Source organism: Hippopotamus amphibius, chromosome 1, assembly GCF_030028045.1.
Source record: "Hippopotamus amphibius kiboko isolate mHipAmp2 chromosome 1, mHipAmp2.hap2, whole genome shotgun sequence".
Taxonomy (NCBI): Eukaryota; Metazoa; Chordata; class Mammalia; order Artiodactyla; family Hippopotamidae; genus Hippopotamus; species Hippopotamus amphibius.
In genome coordinates, this window is record NC_080186.1 from 186,847,345 (window position 1) to 186,871,020 (window position 23,676).

Genomic DNA, 23,676 nt, shown 5'->3' on the forward strand with positions numbered 1-23,676 from the left:
TTTTTTCCTTCAATTTTCAAAGATACTGTGCTGGATTTTTTTTCTTTCATTATTTTAAAGATTTGCTCTAATGGTTTCTATCATTTCCAAAAATAAGTCTGCTGTTATCCTTATGACATAAGAATAAACCTAAAATATCTTTTTCCTCTACCTGCTTTTAAGATTTTCTCTTCATCATTGGTTCTTTTTTTCCCATTTTATTGAGATATAATTGACATAGAATGTTGTATAAATTTAAGATGTAGAAAGTGTTGAAAGTAGAGGGAAGTTTATAGTGATAAATGCCTATATTAAGAAAAAAGAAAGACTGCAAAGAAAAAAGAAAGACCTCAAACAACCTATCTTTACACCTCAAAATGAAAAAAAGAAGAAACTAAGGCCAAAGTTAGCAGAAGGTCAGATATAATGAGGATCACAGCAGAAGTAGGGACTAAAATGACAATATAAAAGATTAATGAAACTAAGAGTTGGTTTATTGAAAAGAGAAGCAAAATAGACAATCTTTAGCTGGACTCACCGGAAAAAAAAGAGAGGACTCAAATTAACTGTAAATGGAAGGGGAGACATTATAGCTGATACTACACAAATACATAGGATCATCAGAATGACTGTGAACAATTATATGCCAACAAATTGGATAATCTGAATAAATGGACAAATTCCTAGAAATATACAACCATCCGAGACTGAATCATGAAGAAATAGAAAATCTGAATAGACCAATTACTATTAATGAGATTTACTCAGTAATTAATAACTTCTCAGTGAAGAAAAGGACCAGCTGGCTTCACTGATAAATTCTATCAAACATTTAAAGAAGTATTAAAACCAGTTCTTCTCAAACTCTTCCAAGCAGAAGAGGAGGGAATACTTTCAAATTCATTTTATAAGGCCCACATTACACTGATACCAAACCAGACAGGAACATTATAAGTAAAGAAAACCACAGGACAGTATCTTTGATGAACATGGGTGCAAAAATCCTCAACAAAATATTAGCAAACTGAGCTCATCAGTACATTAAAAGGTTCACACAGCATGAAAAATGGGATTTATTCCAAGGACGAAGGATGGTTCAACATCTCAATCAATGTGATGCACCATGTTTAAAAAAGGAAAGATAAAAATCATATGATCATCTCAGTAGGTGCAGAAAAGTCATTTGACAAAGCTCAACGTCCTCTCATGATAAAAACTCTCAACAAAGTAGGTATAGAGGGACTATACCTCAATATAATAAAGGCCATATATAACAAACCCAGAGCTGTTATACTCAACAGTGAAAAGCTGAAAGCTTTTTCTCCAAGAACATAACAAAGATGCCCACTATCACCACTTTTATTCAACATAGTACTAGAATTCCTATCCAGCTCAATTCGGCAGGAAAAAGAAATAAAAGGCATCTAGTGTTCATAGCAGCACTATTCACAATAGCCAAAACATGGAAACAACCTAAATCTCCATCGACAGTTGAATGGATAAAGATGTGGTACATATACACAATGGAACACTACTCAGACATAAAAAATAACAAAAAATTGCCATTTGCTACAACATGGATGCAATTAGAGATTATCATACTAAGTGAAATAAGTCAGAAAGAGAAAGACAGATACCATATGATATCTTTTGTATGTGAAATCTAAAATATGGCACAAATGAACCTATCTACAAAACAGAAACAACTCACAGACATAGAGATCAGACTTGTGGTTACCAAGGTTGAGCGGGAGAGGGAGAGGGAAGCAGTAGGAGTTTGGGGTTGGTAGATGCAAACTATTACATTTAGGATGGATAAACACCAAGGTCCTACTGTATAGCACAGGGAACTATCAATATATCCATTCTCCTGCGATAAACCATAACGGAAAAGAAAATTTAAAAAAGAATGTATATATGTGTAAAACTGAGTCACTTTGCTGTACAGCAGAGATTGGCACAAAATGGTAAATCAACTATATCTCAATAAAAAAATTCATAAAAAAATAAGTCACCCAAATTAAAAAGGAAAAAGTAAAATTGTCTCTATTTTTAGATAACATTATATTATATATAGAAAAACCTAAAGATGCCACCAAAAAACTGTTAGATTAAATGAATTCAGCAAAGTTGCAGGACACAAAATTGATATATGAAAATCAGTTGCACTTCTATACGTTAACAATGAACTATTAGAAAGAGAAATTAAGAAAAAAATCCCATTTTTAATAGCATGGCAAAGAATAAAATCGTCAACACTGATTCTAAGTTATTTGGTTATGATATGTAGCTTAATGTAGTTTTCATCATGGTTCTTGTGCTTGAGTTTTGTTGAACTTGAATATGTGAGTTTGTATTTTTTGTGAAGTTTGGAAAATTGCTGTTATTTCTTCAATTTTTTTTTTCTCCTTCTTTGGGAACACCAGTTACATGTCTGTTGAGCCATTTCAAGTTGTCCTGCAGTTCAGTGATTTCTTATGCATTTTTTTTTTTTGCATTTTCTATGTGTTTCATTTTGGATTGTTTCTATTGTTATATCCTCAAGTTAATCTTTTTTCCTCCTGCCAAGTCTAATATGCTGTTAATGCCATTAAATGTATTTTTAATTTCAGCCCTTGCATATTTTTTGTTTCTAGAAATTTGATTTGGAATTGTTTTTATATCTTTTATGCTTCTATTTAGCAAGCTCAATTTTTTTATCCTTTTTAAACATATAGAATACAGTTCTATTAACTATTTAATGTCCTTTCTAATAATTCCATTTCTGGATCTGTTTCTGTTGATTGACTTTTTTCTTACTCATTATTGGTGTCATTTTCTTCTTTCTTGTACTCCTAGTAATTTTGATTGGATCAGTGATATTGTGGATTTTACCTTGTTAAAAGTTGGATTTTTAAAATTAATATTTTGTGCTGTGATCTGTGACGTAGTTAATAGGAAAGCTTTATTCTTTGAGTCCTGAATTTAAGCTTTGTTAAGCAGAATCAGAGCTGTCTAGGGCTAATTTTTTGCTGGGACATAATATGGCTGCAACTTTCTGAATGCTTGATGACCTATGAATTATGAATTTTTCCATTTTGGTCACATATTATTCCTGGCCCTGTGTGAACCCTTGGGATTATTCCCACTGCTCCTTTGGGTGATTCTTTTCCTTGCATCTGGTATTATCCTTCCATGCACTTGCCAGTCAGTACTCAGCTGAAGGCTCCAGAGGGATGCACATAGTGCCACATAAAGAAAACATGCTTGGAGTTACACAACCTTGCATTCTAATTTCAGCTCTGCCAGTTGCTACCTGTGTAATTTGGGTAAGCTTACTTAGATTTTTTTGCTCATGTTCTCATTTGTAAAATGGGAATAATAATAACTTTGTGAAAAATGGAAATAATCACAGTAATAATGACTGTGCAGGATGGCTGGGAGAAGTGTTGCTTGTGTCCAGCACGGTTCCTGGCACATGGTAAGTTTTAAATGCCACTGTAAAAGTAAATGGACGTAGTGAGTAATGTTAATATAATGTAGTTAAATAAAGCACACTGTTCGAAACCTGGAAACAAGAATTTTCAGTGATAGCCTGTAGTTGATAAACAGGTTTATAGCTTTCTACTTCAGCTTCTTGCTAAAGATGTGCTGAAGAGATAAAAGTAAAAGAAAATCACTTGTTCACTTTGAAGATTCATTGACTCTTAGTGCAACTTTTTACCTTGATTAAGTGTAATTTTTTCTTTTGTATTTTTTATAACAAATTCATTATTTTTTATATGTACATGTGGAAGGTTAAATTACTTACTGTTAGCACAAATTGTCAATGGCAGAACTAAAACTAGAATTCAGCTATTTTTCTGCATCTCCCAGCAGCCTTACTGGGGGAAGGAGGAATAATTTTTGTTTAAAGATATCTGAATAGTTTTTTCTTAAATCATCCATCTTAATATTACTTTTCCAAAAGGATTAGCTTGGTTTTATATTGCCTTGGTCATTGCAACTTTTGTTGGTTACCTTGCCATATTTGGAAGTAGAAATTTGATCTTATTGCTGCTTTATTATCTTGTTCTATTTGATTATAAAAGTTTCTTCTCTCAATTCAATTTGTTTTTCATTTCAGCATTGACTGTTAAACCATTGTTGTTTGTTTTGTTCCCATGTTTCTGTTCTTCTCTTGCTTTGCTTTATTTCATTTCACTTCAGTTCAAATGTTGGCTAATGTTTGTTTTCACTGTAGGCAAGCACTGCTTCAGTGTTGTGTAGAAAATAATAGGACCACCTTGTGTTTGACGAGAACTTGTTGGTTTGGTTGTCACTCTGGCTTTCAACTGCTCTAGTCCCTTTTGCCTCATCTGCCTTATCTCCCTTCGTCTGTGGTCACTTCATTACAGTCATCCTTTCCCTGTCTATGCCTCCTCTCATAGGATTCTAATGGCTATCTTGCTGCCAAAAAGTCAGCAGTGGATGGAAAGGGAGTAGTGATGGCAAGTTGCTGTTAAAATCGACTATTTTTCTAAAATCTGCCATTCCTTTCTTGAAATATGCATTTTCTTGCAGTTTTTTTAACTTTAGTATTGACTTGGCCAACATTAGATTTGTATTTTACAAAATTCACATTGGGTTGAACCATTTTCCTTTGCCATTTACTTTTTACTGTTTAAATTCCACATCTACTTTCGTTTGTTCTTTGCTTTTGCTACCATTTCTGTTTTGGCTTTTGCTGCTTTCCTAGGCCAGCTTTTGCTCTGTGGTCCAGCCTGGTGTTAATCTTCATTTTATTTTCACTCTTATTTAGTAGTATGGAATTGTACAGTATTATCAACGAATTATTAAGCTGGTTTGGTGTCTATTGGAATGTTAGCAGCTATTCCATTTTCTTCATTAATGGACAGATTCTGGCTCAGATGCATTGACTTCAAACCAATGATTTTTTATTAAGTACCTTCTAAGTTTTTCATTCTACTGAGTACTACTAATATTAAGGTATCTTTAAGAAGTTTTCAGTCTTTTAGAAGTGTTCACAGGACATCAATACATAATGAAGCACTGGAGAGACAAGTATGAGTTAATATTATAGAATATAAGAAAAAATGAAGAACAGTGTGGATTGGAATTATTCATGCAAAAACCACTTCTGATAGTGGTGGAACAGTAGGATTGGAGGAATTAGTTTTACTGGATGCAAGGTCATTATACTGGAATCTGACATAAACTAGTTCACAAAAAACTTAGAAGATACTGATTTTAAAAGACACTTTAAGGGAAAAGAATATTTAGAAAAAAATGCATATATGTGTAAAACTGAGTCACTTTGCTGTACAGCAGAGATTGGTACACCATTGTAAATTAACTATACTTCAATTAAAAAAAGGATACTTATCTTTCAGATGATTTTTAAGCTCTCACTGTGACTCACTTAGGTATCATTTCATTAAATCCTATTTGTGAATGTAATGGAGACTTCCAGCTGTCCTCTAAAACCTATTCTTTTCTTCTTGACATTAATGAAATAGGGAATGGAAAGTGATTATGCAGCTAAAGCCTGCATTTTCTAGCTCTCCTAGTAGCTGGGGATGTTATGCTCTGTTACAGGAGAAGAAAATAAATTCTTTTCTCTTTAAGTGACTAATCTCTGGTCCAGCGTTTGGTCTACTTGAATTAACATAGTATTATTCTACCAAAACAGAGTACAGGCATAGAATAAATCCTCTAGCAGGTAAGACTACCATATGTATTGATATAATTTGGTGAGATGTGTTCTGTTTGGAGAATTGTCAACTTCAGTTTTAACTGTTTCTACAACCCAGTCAACTCAAGACATCCAAGGGAGCCAATATAACTTTCTTCCTCAGCGTCAACTCTTGTTTCTTATCAATTTTGCTTTCTATTACTTTTCTCTGAGCCACATTGCCCATCACAAAATATTTAACAGGTAATAGTTCTCACTAATATCTTAAACTGTGCTTATACTGAATGACTGAGTCTCTCTCTTGTAATTTCAGCATTGGCTCCAGTCCAGGGTTTCTTTGCAGCAGTTGCAGACAGCAACATGTAAGTATGTTCTTTAAACTGCATCAGTCCTAAGGTCCTGGAGCTGTCCTACACAACCTCAGGACCACTTTTGAGTCCATCAGTGTGAATTGTACGGCCAGCTGAAATACAACTGCAAAAGATTTATTTCAAAAGCTGTAACTGATTATTCTGCTGTTTCCACAGAGGATGATTAGTAAAAGTAGAGAAAAAAGTAGGATTGAAAAACCAATAAATTCTGTCACTTGATAGCCCCACTTGATGGCAAAACTTTGCTAGGAAAGGAAGTTGACAGTGATAACTAAGGAAAGATGAGAAGTTTTAGGGTGATTTCATGGACATCTCCCATCCCTGAGATACGTAGGTGCATTTTTGAAGAGATTGTTCATTTTCCTATGTTTCAAATTTTTAACTGTACATAAATTTAAATAGATTGTATCTGAGATCTTCTAGATTTCAGATTCTGTGTTTCAAAAAAATTATTTTTTCTACACAAGTCTTCAAATGGACCAGAGAAAAGGGAAAAACATTAAACGTTTACTGGTTTGTTTATATTGGTTACTAGCCAATTGTTTTATTGATTAGTAGTAATTGTTTTGTTAGAATTTACCAATCATCAACAGGTAATTTTGGAAAGAGTAGTCAGGCAGAGGTAGAGTATCTGTCTATCTATCTGCCTATGCACTTACATAACATTTATTATGTGCCAGACACTGCTGTAATTACTTTATTAAACATGAGCTCATTTAATACCACAACAATCTCATCAAGTAGCTACCATTGTTTCCCCATTTCAAAGATAAGGAAACTGGGGCATAGGGAGATAAAGTCATTTTCCAAAAGTCACACAGCTAGTACCAGGTGGATTGAAATTCAAGCAGTCTGGCCCCTGAGTCAGTGATTTTAAACACAATATTATATTGGTATAAAAAAAAAGAGGAAAGAAAAATAAATCCAAGAAAGCTCCATTTGGTAAAGGACAAGAGACAGAAATACCCACTGGCCTCCCATCCTCATCCTTTGAAGTGCACACATGCACACAAATATGATTTAGAATACAGTAGTATATACTAGAATTTATGTTGTTCTTACTGTGTGCCTGGAATGGTGTTGTGATCACTGTCCATTTTAATATTCACAGCTGCTCTAGGAAGGGGTGCTATTAGATTGAACCATACAAAATTGCCCACCTTTGACCATTTCTGACTTATAAAAAGGACAATATTGTAAGGTTCAACTTATTATTGTTACTCAACCACTGAAAGAACAGAAGCTTAGAATGGTTATGCTACTTTTACAAGGTTACATAGACTGTGAGTGATGGCACTGGTATCTTTAAATAAAGTTTGTTGGATTCCAGACCTCATGCTTTTAACCAAAATGCTTTTCTGCTTCTGCATATGCTGTTCTGTACAACCTTTCACTATATGGCTATGTTTCCTAGTCTTCTTGTTCCTTATGTCCACACATGTGTTTGCACACACTCAGAATGGGATTGCTCGCTCCGGTTTCTTCTTACCATGAAGATCACTCTAGGGCCTTCCCACTCAAAGTACGGCCCGTGCATCTGCAGCGTGGAACTACTGCATAGAAATGCAGAATCTCAGGCTGCACCCAGGACCTCTGAATCAGAAACCACACTTTATGTACTTTATAAATGTACATAAAAGTTTGATAAGTATGGCCGGGACATTCTAAAAGGCTGTCTGAAAGCATAAAGCACTAGCAGCTCTTACCTGGTGAGGAAGGACAGTATAACATTCCTGAAATGGCAAAAAATCGGAGTGAAATGTACCCTATCCAATATAAGTGATTCTTATGCATTCAGATAGGTGGGACTGACGAGGAATTTTGCAACATGTTCAGAAAGTTCAGATGTTGAGATCCTTGTGGACCGAGAGAAATGAGGTCATAAGGTCTTATCCAATTGGCCAACCCAACTGAGTTTCTTAATTCTTCTGTCACTCATGTTGGTCTTCTATTTGCTCTGTCTTCACCTTATGAAAACTGAGCTCCATTCCTCAAAATACTAGCAAAAGTTTCATTTTCCAATTTTTGTGGGTTTTAAAAAATAACATGCTGAAAATTGTGTAAATAAAGAGCTTACTATAATCCAAGGGGATTTACCCAGCCATGATTCACATCCTATTAACTCTAGGGAAAGCCTTCATCCATGCTGATAGAGAGCTCACAGGAAGAAGTTACTGAATTAGGTAGAACATGAATCAGGCCTCGGGAAATCCCAGGAGCTAGAGTCAAGAGCTTTGAGAGGACTCAGCTAGGATTTTGGTTTGAGCAGGTACCAAGGATGATGAAAATGGTCAAGGGGATGAGAAATATGCTGAGTCAATAGGTTAGACTTGTGTAATGTGCTGATGTAGTTAAATCCCACCCCATGCCCTAGTTTAATAAAACTGTGAATTGCTACTTAATAAGTAATAGGAGGAAAGAGAAGGTAATGAATAGCAGTTAAGCAACTCTGCTTCTCTCTGGATTAGGCAAAGGAAGCTTGTAGGTTGGAAAATATTAAACCAATGCATATATAATTGTCCTAATTTTAATCAGCTTTGTATATTTTTGCAGATTAATAAAAGTAATTGTTGTTTCAAATGGGAATTATTAGCACCTATTTCAGAATTCCAATGGTACAAAATGGTATTCAGAGAAAGTTTCCCACCAAATTTTTGGTTCTTCTCTTAAGGGACTATCAACATTACCCTTTCCTTGTGATTTTTTTCCCCAAAGAGATTAATCTCAAAATGTTTTACACAATGATAGACTACTATATTGTTTTGCACTCTAATCTTTTTGCTAAACAGTATATCCTGGAGATTGTTCCATATCAGTACCTACAAAACTGCCTCATTATTTTTAGTAGCTTTGTAGTGGTCTGTTGGATGTTCTAACCAATCCCATATTGGTGGACATTGAAGTTGTTTTTAAACCTTGCTTTGACGTGTCTGAGTGCATGAGAAAGATAGCAGTTAAGGGTAAAGTCTCTGGAGGTGAACTACTTGGGTTCAAATCCCAGCTCTGTCAATTTTAGTTAGTGGGGAAGTAATTACACACTCTGTGTCTTCTGACACAAGGTAAGCAGTATGCAAGGGTGAGCTATTTTACTTGAGTTAATGTAACTGTAGAATAAGTTTCCAGAAGTGGAATTGTTATGTCTTTGAGTGTACGCATTCAAAATTGTGATAGACGTTGTCAAGGTGCTCTTCATAGGTGTTTACAACTTAAACAAAGAATAATTGTACCTTTTCCTCTGTATTCTCTCCAACATTGAGTATATTGAGTATGTTGGGAAACAAACCTTTAATTTTTTTCCTTCTGTTTATTAACCAGTTAAAATGCTAACCACTAATAAAGCTTGGAGCGAATGGAAGGAGAACCCAAAGTTGAAGAATAGGATTAAAATAAGCTGTTTTCCATTTTCTTCTTGGGTATATTATCATTGCAGAAGGAGTTAAGTATAATTCAATTTTCATCCACCTAATGCTATGAAACCCCAGTAAAGCTTCAAAATCCGTGTCTTAGGCAAAACCAGTTTGTTATTCTCCCATGTTTCTGTTTTCCCCTTACTTGCACACCAGGTGTCTTGCATTTAGGAGAGTCCATGTGACTAGTCTGTGGCAACATAAAGTAGGAGAAAACTGTGCACCTACTGCGAAGTCTAGCCTCTAAAATATCTTGTATTATCTTCTATTTGCTTTTTCTTTGCTCAGTGGGCAGCCAGATACAGAGGATCCTGGCTCACAAAGTCATTTCCTTGTGAGTACGCTCTCTTCTCACTTTCGTAGCCTTTATTGCTTTCTAGTATGCACTTTCATTGTGAATATTCATATATTTGTGGAACATTCTCAGCGCTATATTTTTGAGTATTGTTGCTTTGTCATATTCCTTTTATTCTGTTCTTCTGGAATGCTTGTTAAAATTTGTTCAAAATGTTTTTCACTCTATTTTAAGTGCTTTTTCATAACTTTTAATCTCCTTATCTCTGTGATGTTTCCTTGGTGAATTCATTATTACTATATTCTGTTTTGATGTTTCCCTCTTTGATTTCTATTTAGAATTTGGTTCATGTTCTATTTTCAATTAATAACTATTTATTTCAATTTTCAGATTTCATAGTAGTTCATTTCTTATATTCTCCTTCATTTCTCTTTATTTTTTCTCCTGAAGGACCAGAATCACTTAGTTATTTTCAGATTGCTCTGTTTTCTTTTTATTGGGATACATTAATCTACTAATTTGTTTTCTTGTCTGTCTTTATGAATTTTCTTCATGTGCGGTGGAAAAGTAATATGCAGGCTCATCTTAAGAAATTTTTCTTTTATTTTTCCTTCATATTGAATATTGAAGCTTTCATTCCCAAATGAGGTCATATTCAAAGGTTGGGGATTCTGTCCCCTTTGAGATTAAGACTAGTTTTATTCCATTTGTGGCTAGAAGATCTCTGCTTTCTCCTACTTCCCTCATTAAAAAGCTATATATGTGTATAATGTAAAATATGCAATAGCCTATATGGTGGTGTTTTATTTTTTTTTCTTAAATGTCTCTCTTTGCACACAGGAGAGCGCTAACTGGTTTTCATTTACCAAGCATTGAGCCTAATGCTGGTCCCTGAGCCTACATGGGTCACTCTGAGTTTTCATTTCCCACAGGAATGTCATTTCAATTGTCTCCTCCTGCTTCAAGGCCCAGAGGCCAGCAGACTTCAGTCCTACTTACTGCTTTGGTATTTGGTTCTGTCTCTGGACTACGGTGATATTTTACCTTTTTTTAAAAAAAATTATTAAGGCTATGTCTTTTGTATTATATTTTAAAATATTTTATCAGTTATTGTTTGCAGCAGGAAGAGTGTGTGTGGTGTGTGTGTGTGTGTGAGAGAGAGAGAGAGAGAGCAAGAGAAAAGTGCCTCACAGCTTCATCTTACCTGGGAGTTGCTTCCTAATAATTTCATAGATTTTCTTATATATAAAGATAGTAACCCTTTTGTTATCAGTTTGTTATTTTTACTCAGTTTGTCATATTCTTTTGTATACTGTCTTTTTAAATTAATTTTGTATTGAAGTATAGTTGATTTACAGTGTTGTATTAATTGCTGCTGTACAGCAGAGTTTTTCACTTATACATATATATATTCTTTTTTAATATATCTTTTCCCATTATGGTTTATCATAGGATATTGAATATAGATCTCTTTGCTATACATAGGACCTTGGTGTTAATCCATTCTATATATAAAAGCTTACATCTGCTAACCCTGACCTCCCACTCCATCCCTCCCCAACCACCTCTCCCTTGGCAACCGCCAGTCTGTTCTCTATGTCTGTGATTCTGTTTCTGTTCCATAGATAGGTTCATTCGTGTTATATTTTAGATTCCACATATAAGTGATACATATGGTATTTGTCATTCTCTTTCTGACTTACTTCACTTAGTATGATAATCTCTAGTTGCATTGTATATTGTATTTTTGATTACAAATGTTTTAAACTTTACAGTTTGTCTCTTCTCTTTGGTATCACATTTAGGAAATATCGATCTATATTTTGTTCTAGTGATTTTATAGTTCTTAATTTTCTAAAGTATTTAGATACTCAGTTTTCTTAAAATATATTTTTGAGATAGAAATAGTACTATTTTCCCTAAATAATTATTTACCATACATCTCACATATGTTAAACAACTCATCAACTGACTTGAAATATCTGATAACATTATACATTCTGGTTTATAGCAGTTGATTCTTTATATTATTTTCTGTTTAACTCTGCTGGTTCCAGCAGCATTCATTGCTTTGTATGAGTTTTAACATGAAGGCACTGCCTTAGTAAGTTGCAGACACATGGGTGGGAGAGACCAAACTGTGGACCCAGGTGGAGATTCCTAAGGTGTCACCTTCTGAGACCCAGCTTGAATAGCCAACTGTGCCCACATTTTACTACACACACTTCCACAAATTTCCACTTTACACTGCTGAAATAAATTATGAGAACTAGCTTATGCAAAACAGTAAGTTATAGCAGAAAGACTGATAGGCAGACCTCACTCCACTGCTTATTACTGATATGACCTCTGTGATCCTAACTTTCCTTGTTTGTAAAATAGGGATTATGTACTCACCGTACAAAGATTTTGTGACAGTTCTGTGCAATGGATGGAAGCATCAACTACATTTCCCACTCTATGACATAAATATTTAATAGATGAAAACTGAAAACAGGTGATTAAAAAGGAGCATTCAGGACTCCAGGTGAATATTCCTCTGGGTTGATTGCCCATAGCAAAAAAACCTGTCAACAACAACAAAAATTAATAAGATTATAAGAGATTTATAGAGGCTATGCCCCATTGAAAATTATTTCCAGCCATCACTAAATGTCATTTTCATAATTAATTGATTATCTAAGTGAGTTTCATATGTGGGCATGTGATTACTAACACATGTGTCATTTGGGTTGTCACCTAGGAAAAGAGGAATGACCCAATGGGGGAATTTCTATCCTAAATCTGAGCTATTGCTGAAACATAAAAGTGAAGGAAAAAAATTAATTTTAAACCAATAGATTGATGAAAGATATTCACATCAAACTAATATAAACTTCATAAGGTTATCCTTCCATAGCTTGAGCTGTGTTTTTTAAAAAGCACGATTTTACCCTTTTTGAATGGATTGGAAAAGTAAAGCTTTATCTGGGGAAATATGAAAGAGAAAAGCATTAGGCACTTAGGATACTATAAGGCACTTTTCTTATTTATTTACAACAATGTTTCAAGAGTGTTAAAAATCTAATCTCAAAGGTAATATATGTTAATTGCAAGAAAATTTAAAGATAGATAAGAGGGTAAACAAGAAAAATCACTCATAAACCGACACGACATATAACATTTTCAGCCACTTTTCTAAGGATAAGGATAAAGAAATATGGAGTCATACTAGCCAAACTATTTGGTAATAATATACCAGTAATATTTTTCAATTTTATTTTCTATTTTTCTATGACATGATTTTACTGGTTGCATGACAACCCATATACAGCCTATAGACTTTTAATTTTTAGATATTCCCCTGTTGTAGAACATTTACGTTGCTTCCAATATTTCACTATGTTATGTTATCTTGCATTAGAGAAACTTATGTGGAACTTAGGGTCTAAAGTCAGCATGTAAGACAAAATCTCATAGACAAAATTATATCTGAAACTCTCTTAAGCAATTGCCATGTGCATTGTCACCTCAAGTGACACTGATGTTCCGTCACTTCGTAAGTCTATCTTGGTCACATTTTTCTCCAGAGTTTCAGTATTTGTGATTGTAGGCAACAAAAGCTGCTCTGACATTTTTAAGCAGCAGCATTGTAATCTTCATCAGATAATTATGGGGTATTATCTTTTATTGGGAATCAGTGGATAACTGGATTTGGAAAATGGGCAAAAACCAAAAGGTATTTGGAGACTAGGCTGCAAGAACAGTATGGTCCATGCTTCAGTGCTCTATTACAGTGGATTGACCTTCAAATAGTCATTCCATTCTTGCATCATTTTCTTATGATGAAAAGTTCCAACTGGTCAAGCTCAGGTTATGTGCTCATTGCTTAGTTGTACCAAGAGGCAGACAAAGAAAGAATCTGACTCTCTTGGCTTTTGTGGTAGGACATACCAGGAGAAACAAGAGTTAGGAATTGCCCTCCCATGAGAACCTTACTCATGGGGAATCATGGGGAAATTCCACCCAAAGAGAAATCAGGATACTAGCAAGGGATGGGAGGGCAGTTGGATACCAAGAAGCTGAGAAACAGCAAATACTGCCAGTTCAGGCTAAAAAATTCACTTTTTCCCCAGTTAAATACGAAATAGAGAAGTTGGCTAGGGTGTAGGGGCCATGCTGTGTGAATTAGAACAATACTCAGCAAAATGAGAATTCCAGTTGAGAGAAATGTTTTGAAACCAACTGAGGGAAACAGGTTCTTAGCTCTCACAGTGTGCTTACTGTCCAGCTTAGACTTATGGTATGACTGACAGAATCCTCACCTGTGTTATTTATGTTATTGTTATAATTGTTATTTTTGCAGAGGATTTAATGGCTGAATTATGTAAGTTAACTGTGTATATTGCTGAAACTCAAATGTTTAAACAACAACTAAAATCCTTTCTGAGATAAGCAATCTGAGGATATACATTTCTGGGAGAATTTCCAGTTCCCTAAGTTCCTAATGTCATAGAAAGGTTTTCTTCACTGAATCCCTGGATAGTATTTAGGGAATCTTTGATCTCAAAGAAATTGATATCCTACTTTGTGCGCATTTTTCTTGGGAGACATTCGAATGCTGTCATCGAATGTTCATTGGGTACCATGACCCAAACAAAATTCACAACCATCTTTGTATCTCTCACCTAACATAAGAATTAAATCATTCAAATAGAAGTGAAGCCATAGGAAATAAGAGGCTTACAGTATCTTTGGTAAGGAAATCCTGGAGGAATCCTAGAAAGAGTAGTCTGTAGGAAAATCCTGGCCACAATGTCCTTTGGCAACCTCTTTCCCCATAGTGAATCCTGGAAAGATGCACTTTGTCAATTCAGTGGGTCAGCTTAAAGTAATGTAGTGGATATCTAGGGACATACAAGCATTGCTGTGAAACTAAAAGGAGTTCATCGTCCTTCTGGGAACGGTGGTTCCTTTTCCTGTGATTCATACATCATGCAGAAGCTCCTGGCTCACTGGACTTCCTATTTGGTATTCTTGATATAAAATCTTATTTGCTGATCTTGATAGAAATTCTTAGTATCAAAGAAATGTATGGGGCATTGGAGGTTCTGGAGGTTCTCTTTTTTTTCCTTTTACTCTGTGTAGAGGTCTACTCCATGATATCTTTTCCAATCTGAGCTCTCCCAGAAACGGTTCCTCTCTTCATGAACTAAGGTTTTTGTTTTAAACACTCTTTCTAATAGGCCACTTAAAATAAAAATTTACCTTACTCTTTAAATAGGGATACTTGCCCTATAACTTTCTCATTGAAATAGTAGAGAATCTCAATAAGGTGTACAAAGATTTGTCATTTTCTAGCATTTTACAGCTTTGCATAACCTCATCATCTTCACTTCATTCGGTCTCTCCTACTTTCCTGATAACATCATGTCTGTTAACCCTGAATTTCATTATGGAATTTACTCTACTTCTATGTATCATTTTCTTTTTTAATATACTTGTATTTTTTCCTCCAGATTCAGAGGAAGGATTCACTTCCCTGAAATAAACTACTGTATGTCCTGGATCTTTTTGTGACACCCATGAAAATCTTAGGTTTAGACTCATGTCATTCTCATCCTTGCCTCTTCCTTCTTACTGGTCCTTTTCCCGTGCCTTCAAAATGTTCTGGTACCTGCCTGCTTTTTATAAAATATTTTCTCTCACTTTCATTTCACCACCAAACTTTTGAATTAAAAGTTCACATCTTCCACGTTTTCGCCACTCATTCTCTTTTAAACCTGCTGTATCTCATTTCTATCTCAAAACTGTTTTCTTGACAGTCAACAGTGAACCAGTAACTGAAAACAGGGACTATTCTTGGCTTGAACTCCTTGGAGGCTTGAGCTGGAGATCATGCTCTCCCTGAAACTGCAGATCTGTTTCATTTGTAAATCTAATCCAAATATTTTTACTTGTTTTACATATAATAACTCATCTTGTCACCACACTCTATGAAGTGGTATCATGATTACCCCCAGTCTATGATGAGGAAACTAGGGGCCGAAGACGGTAAGGATTTGTCTTAAAAGTCCTGTTGAAATGTCTTTGGTTCTCTGCTTTCTCATTTCTACTTATTTTTCTGACTTCTGCTTTGCTGGCTTTCTTTCTACCATCTTCCTGTGAGCATTCCATTCCTCACAACAGCTGTTTGTCCTCATTTTCTCTCTCTACTCACTTGCTTTCAATAAAATAGTCCTGTTTATTAATAAGATTATCGTCTTTTTGAAGATCAAGTCTAACTACTCTTGTAATACAGTTTGTTCATTCTGGTTTCAAAGTTCTGCTTTATTTCATTGCCCACATCTAAGTGATCATTTCTCTTCGCTTCTCTATTGCATTTATACCCACCTTTTAAAATCCAGGCTTTTCTGATCTCCCCTTTCTTTTCTGATCTCCCCTTTCTTTTCTGTATTCCTATAACTTTTATTGTCTGGAACAATCAGCTTGGTAATCAATGACCTAGTGCATTATTATATTTGTTACTTAAATGCATGTCTTGCCTTTTCAGCTGTATAGAAAATTCTTGGAGAAATGGGGCTCTGCCTTTTAATTATTCTTTATTGTCTTTCTGTTGTTAGTATTTAGCATCTAATATAGTGGTGACTACATGATAGATAGTTTATCAGCTAAGTTCTTTGGCTCCAAACAAGAGAAAACAACTGTGGCTAATATAAGCAAAAGCAAAATTGTGGTAAGGATTTGGGGAGCTCTTGGAGCTGATGGGAGCTAAAGCAGCCGTGGTCCTCCCGCTGATGATCAGAATGTCACTGCTGCTCAGGATGGAGCTGCAACCACTTTCAGGCTCTTAGACTCTCTGCTGAAGATGCAAATAAGAGGAAAGAGCATCTGAAAGGCCTAGCTGAGATCTCATGCTCCTCCACTGATGGGGGGGGCGGGGAGGGAAGGTTATTAATCAAAGTCTAGCCAGGCTATATTAGATAGGAAAGGGATAATTCCTAACCCCCAAATCACATTGCTATTAGGAAAAGAAAACTTACAATGGGAAACAATGCCCACCCAAAAGTTGATAATAGTTACTGAATAAACATTTGTTGAATGAATGAGTTAATAACCTTGTGACGTTAACACCACATTTAGGTTTAGTTTTGCAAAACTAGCATGGTGTATTTGCATTTATTCTTTCTGATTAGAGCTGAGTCAGCATGTATGTGATAATAGGGGCTGCAGAAATTCAGGCGCCGAGAGCTATGCAGGTCAAGCGTGTTGTAAGGATAAATTTAGAAACTCCAAAGAAAGTAGGCCCTCATTTGGATATTTAGATTCTAGGCTGTTTGCTAACAGATAAGACAGAATACTTAGTCATATGTTGTTTGAACTACACTTCAGCCTGCATCTAAAATTTAGGAATAAGAGACTGAATAATATAGAAATTGGTTTCAAGGTCAGCATGATAAATTGGAAGGAGTTCTAACTCTTCTTCCAAGCAGTCCTCTTCACTGTTAACCAGACCACTTTGCCCCTTTGCTTTTCTGATTCCTCGTAAGTGAAAGAAGGGATTTAAACAGAACAAAATTAAAGTCCCACCAGTTAAAAAGCCTACCTTTTCTCATTCATACTGATGTAGTTTTAAGGTGGTCCATAAAAAATTATCAGGAACATGATGGAATGAATACCTTTCTTGGTTGCTTATCGAGAAACACCAAATGACTCTTCAAATACATTCCTCATTGACTTATCCACATCGGTCCTGAGATGTTCATATGAATTTGTGTCCTTCTCTGCATTTGGCCAGACTCTATGCTGTCCCCTAAATCACGCTTCTCTGTGAACAGCATAAGTCCATTCCTTTTGCTTGTCTCCTGGGATCTTCAGCTGTGACAAACCCTAGAGTTCTCTCCAGATTTGTGACAAAGCCTTCATGGCCTCATCTAAGATAGATTTCTGCTCCTTCTCTGACTGTACTTCTACTAAAATTCTATTTTTCAGCTCATTGGGCCCAGATCTTTAGACCTGGTTGTTAGACACTGTCCTCTTCATTTAAAGAGATATAGCTGACTGTTACATGATTTCATAAGTATATGCTGGAATTAGTGCCTATCTGTATGCCCTCTATATGGGACTGACTTTTATGGAATAGCCTTAGGGAGGTTGGCCCTGACTAAGCATTCACATCAAGGGTTTTTAAGTAGAATCATGCATTATTTGTCTTTTTGTAACTGGCTTATTTCACTTAAAATAATGTCCTGAAGGTTCATTCGTGTGAAGTAAGTGTTATAATTTCCTTTCTTTTTAAGGCAGAACAATATTCCATTGTATGTATATACCACACTTGGTTCACTCATTTATCTGTCCATGGACACTTGAGTAGCTTCCATCTTTTGGCTATTGTAAATAATGCTGCTGTGATCATGGATATACAAATACCTGTTTGAAACCCTGCTTTCAATCCTTTTGGAAATATACTCAGAAGAGAAATTGATGAATAATGTGGCAATTCTTAATTTTTTGAGGAAGCACCATGCTATTTTCTACAGCAACTGCACCATTTTATATATCTACCAACAGTTCACAGGGGTTCCAATTTCTCTACAACTTTGCTAGCTCTTGTTATTTTCTGGTTTTTGTTTGTTTGGTTTGGTTTGGTTTGGTTTGGTTTTGGTTTTTTTGATAGTAGCCATCCCAAAGGGTGTGAGATAGTATTTCATTATGGTTTTGATTTGCATTTCCCTAAAGATTACGGATGTTGAGGAATCTTTTTATGTGCTTTTTGGCCATTTATATATTTTCTTCAGAGAATGGTCTGTTAAAGTCACTTTCCCATTTTTTAAATCAGATTGTTTTTATTGTTGTTGAGATTTTTACATCTTCTGGTTAGTAAACCTTTGTCAGATATACGATTTACAAATGTTTTCTCCCGTTCTATGCATTGCCATTTTGTTTTGTTAACTTTGTCCTTTGATGCAAAGAAGTTTCTAATTTTGATATAGTCCAGTTCATCTATTTTTTCTTTTGTTGCCTGCACTGTTGGTACTATATCCAAGAAATCATCTTTAAACTGTATTCCTTATTTTTAATGAGTAAACAAAGAACAGATGTTCACAATTTAATGCAAACTCTTCTAGACAATAGCAAAGAGGAAGTACTTCCAAGCTGCTTACATGAGGCTTGAATAATTCTGATACCAAAATAAGATAAGGACATTGTGAAAAGGAGAATTATAGGTCTGTTTCACTTATTATTATAAATACAAATGAATTATTTGCAAATAAAGTCCAATAGTGTTTGAAACAGATATGCACTACAGCCAATTTGGGTTTATCCCAGCATATAAGACAGGTTTAATATTAGAAAAATATGAAGAGATTAAAAGAGAAAAATTCATGGAATCATCTGAAAAAAATTCAGAGGAAACATTTGATAATATACCCATTTGTTATTTGAAATTCTTTGTAAATGAGAATTTACCTGGTAAATATTATATAGCGCTCAAAACAAAAGAACTATAATGCCATTTAAAAAGATAGATAATTCAAAATTATAACATTTAAAGACTTTTTAAATAAGGTGAAAATAACATATTTTAAAGAATACACAGATGAAAGTAAACTATATTAAAAGGAAAGCCAGTGAAGGATTAACATAGGATTCAGGAGGATGACACCTTAAAAAGAGGAAGGCAGAGAGATGGGAATGCAGAGGCTGGATGCTTCTCTGAGGGACCTGGCTTTTGTTTGAGATGACACTTTCACAGCAGCTTATTACAGAGTTAAAGGTACGGAACCAACCATATAAACAAAGTGAACCAGGATTGGAGTGATGACCACCAATCATTGTGAATCAAGAATTATGTTTAATCAAGTTTTGTGCACTTGAGGTCATATGAAAGCAAAACTGTTTAACCATAATGTGGAGAAGAAAAAAAGGAGAATAGTACTTGGAGGGGGCAGGCTGGAGAAATTTTCGTTATTTTTATTTTTTAAGAATTTCAAAGCTTGAGGATGGTTCTATGCTGATAAAGAAGCAGTATTAAGAACGAGGTTGAGGACATAGGCGAAAAGGAGAATAGGCAAAGGAGTAGGTAGAGTTAACCAGGGGGGCTAACACCAGAACATGGGGAAGGGTAACTTTGGAGGGGGCATCCTCTTGCACCCTATCAGGAGAGAAAGGAACCTGTGCAGTTGTGGTGGCAGGAAATTGAAGGATTTCTCCTCTTATGACTTCTATTTTCTCTTCAATGTGGAAATCAAGATTATCCTCTGAATGAGAGGGGTGGTGACTGGGCAGGAACTGTGGGTGAGCTATGAATGCCAGAAACGACAGTCTGATTGATGTGGATAAAGAACTTGGCTCAACACAGATACATCCAGATTTTGGTCCCAACTCCCAGAGAGTACTGTGGATATTGGTATGGTTCTATTGCGATTGTGTTTCTTCCTCCTTTTCCCTCCTCCCCTCCCCTTTTCCTTCCTCCCCTCCCTTTTACCTCTTCCCCTCCCCTTTTCCCTCTTCCCCTCCCCTTTACCCTCTTCCCCTCCCCTTTTCCCTCTTCCCTCCCCTTTCCCCTTTCTCCCTTGTCATTCTTCTTCCCCAGTTCCAGTTCAAAATTGTCTCCAGAAGGATTGAATTTAATCTGGCTTTGATAGAATTTCTATTTCTGTAGCAATTATGAATGGCTGGTGAGTAGAAGCTGGGACTGCCCAAGCTTGGCCCAGGCACCCACCCCAGACCATTCACAATGGACAGTGTGGTGGGATGTGTAAGAAGGTGCCATCTCCCATTCAAAAGTGAATTTCTCAGAAGAAGGGAAGATACTATTCTGGGCAGGCAAAATAATAGAAATCCAGCATATTATTGAAATAATTGCTTCTGTGGAGATTAGGAAGTAAAATTATTGGGTTGGCCAAAAAGTTTGTTCAGGCTTTTCCTTAACATCATATGGAAAAACCTGGATGAACTTCTTGGCCAACCCAATAAATAGGGATCAACTTCTGAACAGTGTGTAGGGTCTGGTTGAAGTCAAAGAACATGAAATTCAAGTTGCAACAATCTATGATATAATTCTATATGATTTTCAGCAGCAATGCTCAGCAACTCTAATGAAGATGGACTTTTGCAACAGTCCAGATTTGATTTTTTTTTCAGAGATGTAACAGAAGAAAAAATGGGCTAAGACAGATAATGGCAAGATAGTGAGTGAAGAGATGGATGGATGATATAAAGTTGGGTATGAAAGGAAGTAAGGACAAGAGGGAGGACTAGGAGAAAACAGAGGATCAAAAAATGTTTATTGGGAAAATATATGTGATAAGGCTGAAATAGTCTGAGGTCAGAGAATTGAAAGACAATATATCAAGACTGGATAATTATGCAGGATAATAAATTTTAGTATCTAGGCACGGAAGAAGTTTACTGATGTGGAATAAACACAGTGGAAATTAGAGGTTAAAAACCAGACACTAAGACTTGGGTGGGCCATTCATGTAGACAGTGATGTCAGCCAGGCCATTGGCAAGTCTGGGGTTAGAGGAGGACGTTAACAGATACTAAAGGCATCAGTGAATGAGAGGGTATATACTTCTTTGCCCTTGCTACATTCATAACAGTGATGAGCAGGAACTGTTTCATCCCTAGGGTCTTTAGACTAGAATGCAATTTATTGCCACATGTTTATCTCAACATCACATCATAACACTTTGGATGTGGAGTTTATTAAAAAGGGATTTTACTGGAAGGAAGACTGGTTTAATGAATCATAGATATATTTAATGTAATGCTTACTACGTAGTTAGTATTAGATACTGTGAGAATTATCAAAGCTACATTCTCTGACCTTAAGTTTGTAATTTGTTTTGAAAGTCAGGGGTACGCATACGGAACAATGAGAGAATGATAGACCGGTATAGCGTGCAAATTGAAAAGGAGAGTAAATGTGTACAGCAGATGTTTGGAAAAAGAATAGGCCCATTTTATTAAAGCTCTTGCATGAACTCAGAAGAAAAGGAATGATGACTACTTTGGAATGGCTCTACTTGCCTGATTTGGAAATATATACATAATTTTTTCATCTAACGTGAAAATGTGGTGTCCAAGAACAAGATGTCCTTTTATTCTTTGTTCTCTATTAAGGTGCTCATTAATTGTCTGTAGTGTTCTAAGTTTTCTGACTTGGCAAAAAAAATCCTAAGTCATTATCTTCATCCTTTCCTTTCTCCAAAGCACATGCCTTCTGATTTGGGAATTCCAGAAAGGCATGACATTTCTAAAATAACTCGTAGAAAAAAGTTGAACTTGATGGAATGATTTTTCCTTTGGTTTTTTTTTTCCCCCCAACCTCTTCATAATTTTCATTGATCCAGGGAATCCTTTTTTTTCATGCTCTGAGTGGAAACCTATATAGTCTCTCGCATGAAGAATATCAAATGGTTTTCACAGAGGTTACTAAAATTTTAACTATATCATCTATCAAAATTATGCCCTTTGGCTATTTGGGAGTATCCGCCGTGTGCCTCAGCCAAAACACCTTTTCAGCCAGTTATTGGGAGATGAGGCCTCACTCCTGCCATGCCATACTCAACAGTGCTACAGCCAGCAGTGCCTTTGGCCAACGGGGAAATTCTGCTCAATTCGGAAAAGAAAAAGGGGGATCTTCCTTATTGCAACGGGGCCGCAGTAGTAAAAAGGATCATTGTCGTCACAGCTACCTCATACTCAGCAAGTCATGTCGGAGGAAAAGTTAAGAAAAGTTGCACACGAATAATTTCTTTAAATCTTCCAATATAAGGATGTCAAATTGAAAAATTACAGTTTTACTCTTTGTGTTATAGTTCTTTCTCAATATTGTGGCCCAAAAACCTTGGTCTGAAATTGGGGCTAGAGGTCAGGAAAGAGAAGAAAATATAAAAAAATTACTATTGTAAGTGAAGTAATAATTAAAAAAATAAAATGACCTGAGAATAAATAATAATACCTCTGCCAACAGTTTTACCTTTGACTATCAATTTTTTTCTATATATGGCTCCTGGGAAAAACCCCTGTAATTTTGAATTGTGTTTCAACTTCCTATTTTCACTTGGTTATTGACTGGAAAATGCTAAAAAGGATGCTTGATCTACATGACTTCTAGCACTTTCACAGAGAAACAAACTTAAGTACTGCTTCCAAGTGAAATATGACCTACAGAGGAAATACCGGAGAGCAGGGGACAGCCTTCTGTCCCTCAGGTGGGGGGAGTGGTGCGGTGACCAGCCACGGGCCTCCCAGATGCCCCCTCCTCCGTTCACAGGAGGAGAGAGCAGGAGGAAGACCCCCAGAGACTCTAAGACGCTGAAGCTTGCTGCTTTGCTCCCCACAGCCAGGCATACCCAGACGACAGCCATTACCCCTGCTGGCTGTGCCCTGTGTGCCCCTGGGTGGAGGTTCAGGCGAGTGAGGGTGAGGGCACTGCTGCCGGTTATGAGATTTGTTGCTTTTAGGCAGCAGATGTTTGTATCAGGTTCATAGAGAGATGAGGAGAGTGGGCCAGGGACTCCTCTGAGGAGTGGGTTGAGAGGTGAAGGGTGAGAAGGTTGGTGCAGGCAGACCCACAGCGTGTTTCTTCTCATGCTTCTCTGGTTCAGAGCCCTGAATGGAGTCCGCTTCAGGCAGATGGTGCCTGTTCCTTGGCCAGGAGTCTTGGCTGCATAGTTCTGATGCAGGGATATCATTGTTATAAGCGAATTTTCAGTGTCAGTCTGTCAACCCGAGCACTCAATTTCCATGCCAACCAGGTGCCCAGTGATGAGCTGTGGTCCTTGATGGAGGCTGGACTTAGCTGAAATACATAGGCTTCCCAGGTTGACTAATTATTTGATAACCCATCAGACTGCTAACGTTAAACCATTCTTCCAATATTTACTTGGTGGGAAGGCTGAGGGCTGACTAGGGAAGAGGGTAAAGGGAGAATTATGGGTGGCAGCCCTTAACGTC